Genomic DNA, 7,675 nt, shown 5'->3' with positions numbered 1-7,675 from the left:
AGAGAGAGAGAGAGAGAGAGAGAGAGAGAGAGAGAGAGAGAGAGAGACTCTCTTGAATGTTGGAATGCTGGAACAGTTTTAATTGACGTGCATCAAGTCAGTTCTCATTTCTTCTTATTCACACACACACACACACACACACACACACACACACACACACACATGTTGATGTGTGAGGGGGAGGTTGTGTGTATTGCAATGCCATTTAATATAATACCATACTTGCATATGCACATTGTCATGGTTCGAATGAGAATATTTGAATGCTTGGGCACCAGAGAGTGGAACTGATTAAAAGGATTACCAGAATTAGGAGGCATGTCCTTGTTGAAGTAGGTGTGGCCTTGTTGGAGGAAGTGTGTCACTCAGGGTGACTTTTATAATTTAAAAAACCCATGCTAGACCTAGTCTCTGTCTCTGTCTCTGTCCCTCTCCCTCTCTCTCTCCATCTCCCTGTCCTTCTCTCCCTCCCTGCCCCTGTCCTTGTCCCTGTCCCTCTCCATCTCCCTGTTCCCGCCCCCCCATGGCTCAAGATCTTGGTCACAGCTACTTCTTCAGCATAAACTCCTGTCTGCTTTCATGTTCTCCTTTGTGATGATAATAGAGTAAATATTTTGCTATTGCAAGCAAGCCCCAATTAAATGTTTTCTTCTGTAAAAGTTGTCTTGAGCATGGTCTTTCTTCTCAGCCGTAGAACACTGAGTAAGACACAGATACACATAAAGACAGAACACTACTAATTTTCTTATTCCTTAAGTTAACTTGTATTAAAGAGTATGTTCTACATTATAGCCCTATGTAAAGGATGGGGAGCATGAACTAAACCAAATTACACAACAGATCTGCTTCATGGGCTCACACTCTTCTGAGGATGCAGAATTGTTACTCACATTTTCTTTTTTTTTTTTCAGATTTAAGAAATAATTAAGTCAGTGTAATAAATAAATTAACAAAGATGTCAGTGGAGCAGACAAAAGCAGGTGCTCACTATGCTTAATGAAGTCTGGAAACATGTGCCAGAGAAAATATTTTTAATTACATCTAGAAGCAGGATTCAGAAAGGTTCCAAGAGAGAGAAGGCGCTTCACAGATGCCTGATTAGCAAAGATGGAAAGGATGAGAATTTTACAGGGAATCGGGAGCTGTTGGCTCAGGTAGGCCATAAACACATGCCTGTGAGAGAAAGATAGAATGTCTGACGTATCCATGACGTCATCACGAAGCTGTCTGTCAAGACAACTGACGTTTTAGTGAGGGACAACAAAACCTTCTTCAGTGTCTTCTCATTAAGGCAGTCCTCCATCTTTCAGAGATTTGCTATTCTGCACTCTTCACACTGAACCAGAGTTTGTCTAGTCATTTGAATGAGAATGCCCTTTATTGGTTCAGGTGTTTTTCACTGGGTCTCCAGTTGTTGGACGATTTGGGAGTTTTAGGGAATGTGGCCTTGTTGAAAGAAGCATGTCAGTGGTATCAGGTTTTGTGAGTTTAAAGACTCTGCTCCACTACCATTTTGCTTACTCTAGTTTGTACTTGTGTTTGAAGATATGAACGCTCAGCTTCCTTGTCTGGCTACCATGTCTGCCTGCTGCTAGGCCTCTTTGGTATAATAAAATCTTATCCCTCTGGAGCTGTGGGCTCAGATAAACCCTTCTTTCTATATAAGGTAACTCTGTCATGGTGTTTTTGTAACAGCAGCATAAAAGTTACTAATACAAACCATATGTATGAACAATTGAATAAAAATGATGAATACCCCTTTCTGAGATGACGTCATTGCAGACTGAGCATGCACTTCTTTCTCTTTTCCTTTCCTTTTTCTTCTCTCTTTTACACACACACACACACACACACACACACACACACACACACACAGAGGGAGGGAGGCAGGGAGGGAGGGAGGGAGGGAGAGAGAGAGAGAGAGAGAGAGAGAGAGAGAGAGAGAGAGAGAGAGAAGAGAGAGACATGGAAGCTATGAAGAATTAATTAATTAATATCTTCTGTGTTCAAGTTTGGGTTATGAAAATTGTTTTTACAAAGCAGTCGATATGAATAAATTACTCATTTCTGTTTTCTAGAGGGTTAGAGCAAACACTACGCATCTTTGGATTTTTTTACTACAGGCTATAGAAGACCATTGCAATACTTTAAGGAAGAATGCTATAAGAGTTATAGTGGTTTAGATTCATTGCATGAAGTTTGAATACAAGTTTTCCTATTCTTTTCCTTGGTATCTTAATTTTTAGTTTTTGAACCATCTCAGAGCTCTAAGAGACTATGGTACATTGACCCACTACCATCATCCTAAGAGCTGCGATGGAGCCTTTGTCTTCTAAAAGCATTTTTAAATGACCTTGTAATTCGCTGAGTATAGTAAGAATCTCAGAGTAAGTAATTGCTAATTTATCAATATATGTGGGATAAACATACATTAAGACAATGAGCTAGGTTAACAAGCTCACTGAAAAAGTGACAAAGGAATGAGCTTTAGACCTGAAAATAAAAAAGAAAATAAGCAGAAATGAATAATTACACACACACACACACACACACACACTTTTATAGTTAGTTGTGAAGGTATGGCAATTTTCTTTTAAAAATCTTTGTATTGGATTTCAGTATTATGACAGAGAGTAAAATAAGTGATTCCAACATCTTAAATACTCTGGTAGATTCTAATGATGTTTCTTTAAAGTCGGAGTTTTCAAAGAAAAGAAAAAAAGTAAGGTTGTTTGCTTTTTCAAATAACTTGTTTTTAATAGATGGATATAGCAAAATTATAACCACTTTCAGTGTAAGTCAGATTATTATTATGTAGTAAAGCACTATACACACATAATTCTAGAGAACGAAATCTTCTATTCATTCTAGCATATGCCAATGGCTGAATTCAAAAGGGAAGTGAATGTAACAGCAAATTCAAAAAAGATGTGATATTATGATTTTATACAATAGGAACTTATTTTAAAATTGAAAGCCCTCTGGACCCCTTCATGAAATTCACCTGCATCCCCTATTGAAAAAATATCCTTCATAACAGTATTAGAGATTAGTTGCTCAATTATAAAACAAGTCAGCAGTAACGCTAGCAAGAAAAAGGATAAAGGTATCTCAAGAGCCATCTGTGAATATCATTCATTCAAGTAATGGATGAAAAAAGGCACCCACAGAGTTCTCCACACTTTAGTTATTTCCATTTATTTCTTTTTTGGCCCCAAAATGAGGTATGATGGTAACTGTTGAGATTTGGAACCCCCAAGGGTGTAGTGGTGGCACACATACTTTGGCAGTAACCAGAGCTCTCTAACTGTTCTTAAGACCTACTTATTCAGAGAGAAATCATGAGTCTTACTTCAGTCCTACACTAGTACCTACGGACATTGGCGCAGAATGCAAAGCTACCACTTTACTAAACTACAATAATTCCTTATTATATTCTTAATATTTATCTTTATACTCAATTTAGGTCTCACTCCTCAAGAAAACTTATTTCAACAGAGACTATTATAGAAACCTACAGCTGTTCAAAAGGAAGATTCGTCAAGCTTAGTCTCCACTGACACATCTAAAATGCAACTCTTGCACCCAGAGCTCAGTGATCACTGTGGAAGAGAGGACAGGAAGATTGTCAGAGCCAGAAGAACGGAAAGATTTGCTGTGAGATTGTGTCTCCTACATATTTTAGAAGCTGCACTCTAGAACTCTTACCAACGTGACCTCCTCAGTGTGATCTGACAAAAGAATGGCACCAATAGTCATGTAACACAGAAAAGGGAGAACTCTGAGGGCCTCAACCCTAGGTGGAAAACTACAGGCAAGTAAGGAATGCTGAATTCAGGGGAAATAGTCTTGCAGGGAAGAACAATTGGCTATCTAATATGGAGTAATCACTCCTGAAAACTTAAATATATGAATAATATTATGCAGAATGAGCAGGTTGTAGTTGTATTTATACATTTAAGTATACACGCACACATACACACACACCACAACCACAACAACAACAATTAAAAGGCCATGAACTGAAAGAGAGACACAGGTGTGACATGGGAAGGCTGGAGGATCAAAAGAGAAGAACCAAAGGATATAATCTCAAAAGGTATAAATATTTTTTAACCTTTTATTGGTTCTTTGTGAATTTCACATCATGCACCCCAATCACACTCATCTCCCCCCTCTCCTCACACCCACTCTCCACACTTGTAACCTCCCCACCAACAGAAAAAAAAAAAATCTCATTTAGCAGCTGTTGTGTGTTCCAAAGCACACCCTTTTGCCTACACTTCTTTGCTTGCGAATGTTCATTATGACTCAATCTGGTACTAGGCCTCTAGTTTCTGCTACTCTATTAATGTTGGAATGTCAACGAAACTCCTCATGGATATCCTGTCGTTGCCCTGTGTCATGGAGATCCTGTAGTTTAGGATCATGAACTCCAGCAACTCTTTGATGAGCTAGATGTTGGGTTGGGAAATTCAAATCCCTGGATCTGAGGCTAAAAGGTGTCTGAGCTGGCCAGTCCCCCAAACTCTCTCTGTCTCACCCTCTTGGGGCCTGCTCACAAGCTACCTTTAAAACCAGGGCCAGCTTTATCCTGCTGCCGAGGGGAGATATAAGGCCTGTTCTTTCTGAATGTGGCAGCCAGTGAGGAACGTGGCTAGTTCTCCCACTCTTATGACCCCAAGGCCAGTTTTCTTGCTTGCCACCAGCAGCAAGGGATGAGGAAGGGGAGGAGGGCATCTCTTCCTCTTCCATGCCACATCACAGCAGACAATAGGCAGGGCCTGCTCTCCTGCACTCATGTGCTTGGGACCAGCTCTACTGTGCTTCTCAGAGAGATGTAGGATCATTCTCCTGAGTCTCCTGCCCCTGCCTGTAGCTGGCTAGGAGCAGGGTCAGCTCTTCTGCTTTCGTGCTCCCAGGGTCAGCTCTCCCTTGATGCCCAGGTTAGGGATGGGGTAAGTTCTGCACCTCAGACAGCAAGAAGTCCCCACAGACTCCTTCTGCTGCAGGCCACAAATCCAAGGCAGCACAGGCCAAGACCTCACCATAGTCCCAGGTGGCTCCACTGGCTATCCACATCAGGCTGTTCCTCACTACTCTCAGGTCTCCAGGTCTGCCTCTCTTCATTGTGTATACATCCTTCTGCTTCTCTTTTTTTTCCATTTCTCCTCATAGTGGTCCCTGGGATCTCTGAGTGTCTGGGTTTATCTCAGAAGTTTTCTCAGGAGTGCTATGCCCCACTTGTGATTTATAGCACCAAGCAAGGTGCAGCCTGTCCACTCCCCTACCTCATCCGTGTAAGGCACCATCAGAGTCATTTCAGGCAGGCCCTTTTCAGAGAATGTTAGGCTACTCATCACTCAGATGTTCACAGGTCAGAACATAGAACATAGACATAGCCTATCTCCTCTCTGCCACCTGCTATGGTTCATGCATACCTCTGCCACATGTGGACTGCCCCTAAGAGCAGGCAAAAGATATTATTAAAAATAATATCAGAGAGAAACTGCACAGATTAACAATGGACAGATTTCAAACCATATAGATATCAAATATATATATTTACATTTAATTTTTTTCTTTCCCACAGTATTTCTAATAATCGAGACATCCACTTTCAATTTTAACACAAACTAAACCACTTCATTCTCCAGACGTTTCTCACATTTAAACTACATTTCAGCTGAAATCTTTGTGTTGCCTTTGAAGCCCTCACACTATTGCCCAATTTTTCTGTTTCATGAGAGCCTCTCTTGTTTTGGAAAACTGGTCTCACCCTTCAGTTTATAGTTTAATTTTATATACATCAACCTGAGCATCAAGAGTATACGTATGAACAGGAGGCCTAAGCTACTGCTCTGCAGTGATTATACCTTACAAAATATTACATCAAAGGATGTTCATTTTCCTCTTAATCATTTGCTACCGGGACTCTAAGATCATCTCTTAGGATTATAGTTAGTTTCATGTCACTCAGAATTTTTTCTTTCGGATTATGGAACAGAAATATTCTAATTCTTCAGAAATTATCCCTAAAGAAGGGTTAAAATGAACCCTGGAAGATTCTGCTAGCTTGATTAAAATATTCATAACTTTTATTGGCCTTCACAGCTACATTAATGAGAATTCTTTTCTCAGTGGCAAATTTTTACTCAGAGGGAGAAGAAAACAAATAGAAAACTAGGGTGCTAAAGATGATTGGAAATCATTAGCTAGATCAGCCTCCTCAAGCTGTTTTACTCAAATGGTGGCATCTATTTATCTCGTGTGTGTGTGTGTGTGTGTGTGTGAGTGTGTGTGTGTGTTTGTATCATGTATAGCTATACCATCTCTATTTATCTATCTACCTAATCTATACCTATATAATCTATAGCTATATATCTATACCTATATGTATCTATATCTAATTTATATCTATATCTAATCTATATAGCTATCTGTGGCATTATCTCTATAGCTGTATTTAAAATAAAAATATTTTATATGATACTTTCTAGAAATCTTGACAGGATGGTAGGTGAATCTTATGTCTTACTTCATTTGACTGAAGGATGAGCTGGGTATGCAGAGTGTCTTCCTATGCCATGAAAGGTCTTTGTTGTGTAACAATCCTTTCATCAGACTTAGCTCATTATCTTTAAAAACAATACATTGTATTTTATTCTTCTTTCTTATCTTATATCCCAACTGCAGTTTCCACTCCCTCCATCACACTGATATCCTTCTCATTTCACTTATCCTTCAATCCACTTCTCCTCGTTTCCCTTTGTTTTATTGTTTGTTTTTTTGTTTGTTTGTTTTTTAAAAGAGAGCTGAAAGAGGGACTCCAGTAAGATGAAAAGAGCCCCAAGAGCAGGCAAAGGAATCAGAGCTACCCCGTCCCCAGTCCCACTGCTAGTAATCTCATAAGAACATCCAGCTGCACAATCCTAAGGTCTATGCAGAGGTCATACCTCATATCCATACAGGATCCATAACTTTCACTTCAGTCTCTGATTCCCTATGAGCTGTGCTTAGTTGATGCCGTGGGTTCTGTATTCATGGTGTTCTCGAGTTCCCCTGAAATCCTCTCCCTATCCTCTTCTGCATGCTTCTCCCAGAGGCTCCACTTAGCTTCGGGCTGTGGATTCTTGCATCTGCTCCCTTCAGTTGCTGGATGATATCTTTCTAATGACAACTGGGCTAGGCTACCGATCTATGAGTGTAGAAAAATAACACTAGTGATCAGTTTATTGAATTTTTCCCAAGTTATGTTTGGTTCTATCCTATGTCTCTTGGCTGACCAGCCTCTGGTTTCTGGCCATCGACTAAGTGTTAGATGTGGGGCTCCATCTCTTTGTGTGGATCTAAATTTGGACCAGTCATTGGTTGGTCATGCCCACAAATTCTGTGCCACCATTTTTCCAGCACATCTTAGAAGCAGGGTAGATTGTAGATTAAAAGGTTTGTGTCTGGGTTTGTGTCTGGGTTTGTGTCTGGGTTTGTGTCTTAGTCCTACTGCTGGAACCACTGCTTGGCTATACAAGATGACCCATTCGGTCTCCATAGCCTCCACTACTAGTAGTCTTTCATAGGGCCAGTCTAGAAGATTCCACTGCACTAGGTTTCTGCATCACTCTGAAATCCCCTCCAATTCCAGGTATCTTTCCCATTATTCCATCCTTCCCAACTG

The 7,675-nt window shown here is 40.2% G+C and overlaps 1 non-coding gene across 1 annotated transcript; it reads right to left on the bottom strand.

Annotated features, from left to right (window-relative positions):
• Positions 1-5,343: 5,343 nt before the first annotated feature.
• LOC114610116 lies at positions 5,344-5,474 on the bottom strand. The gene has a single exon (XR_003709642.1). It is a non-coding gene; the product is annotated as a small nucleolar RNA SNORA17 (small nucleolar RNA).
• Between the last annotated feature and the right edge of the window lie 2,201 nt (positions 5,475-7,675).

The sequence above is a fragment of the Grammomys surdaster genome, unplaced genomic scaffold (genome assembly GCF_004785775.1).
Source record: "Grammomys surdaster isolate TR1022 unplaced genomic scaffold, NIH_TR_1.0 126028, whole genome shotgun sequence".
In the NCBI taxonomy this organism is placed as follows: domain Eukaryota; kingdom Metazoa; phylum Chordata; class Mammalia; order Rodentia; family Muridae; genus Grammomys; species Grammomys surdaster.
The sequence above is the reverse complement of the archived record's forward strand: the minus strand, read 5'-3'. Positions and strand labels throughout refer to the sequence as shown.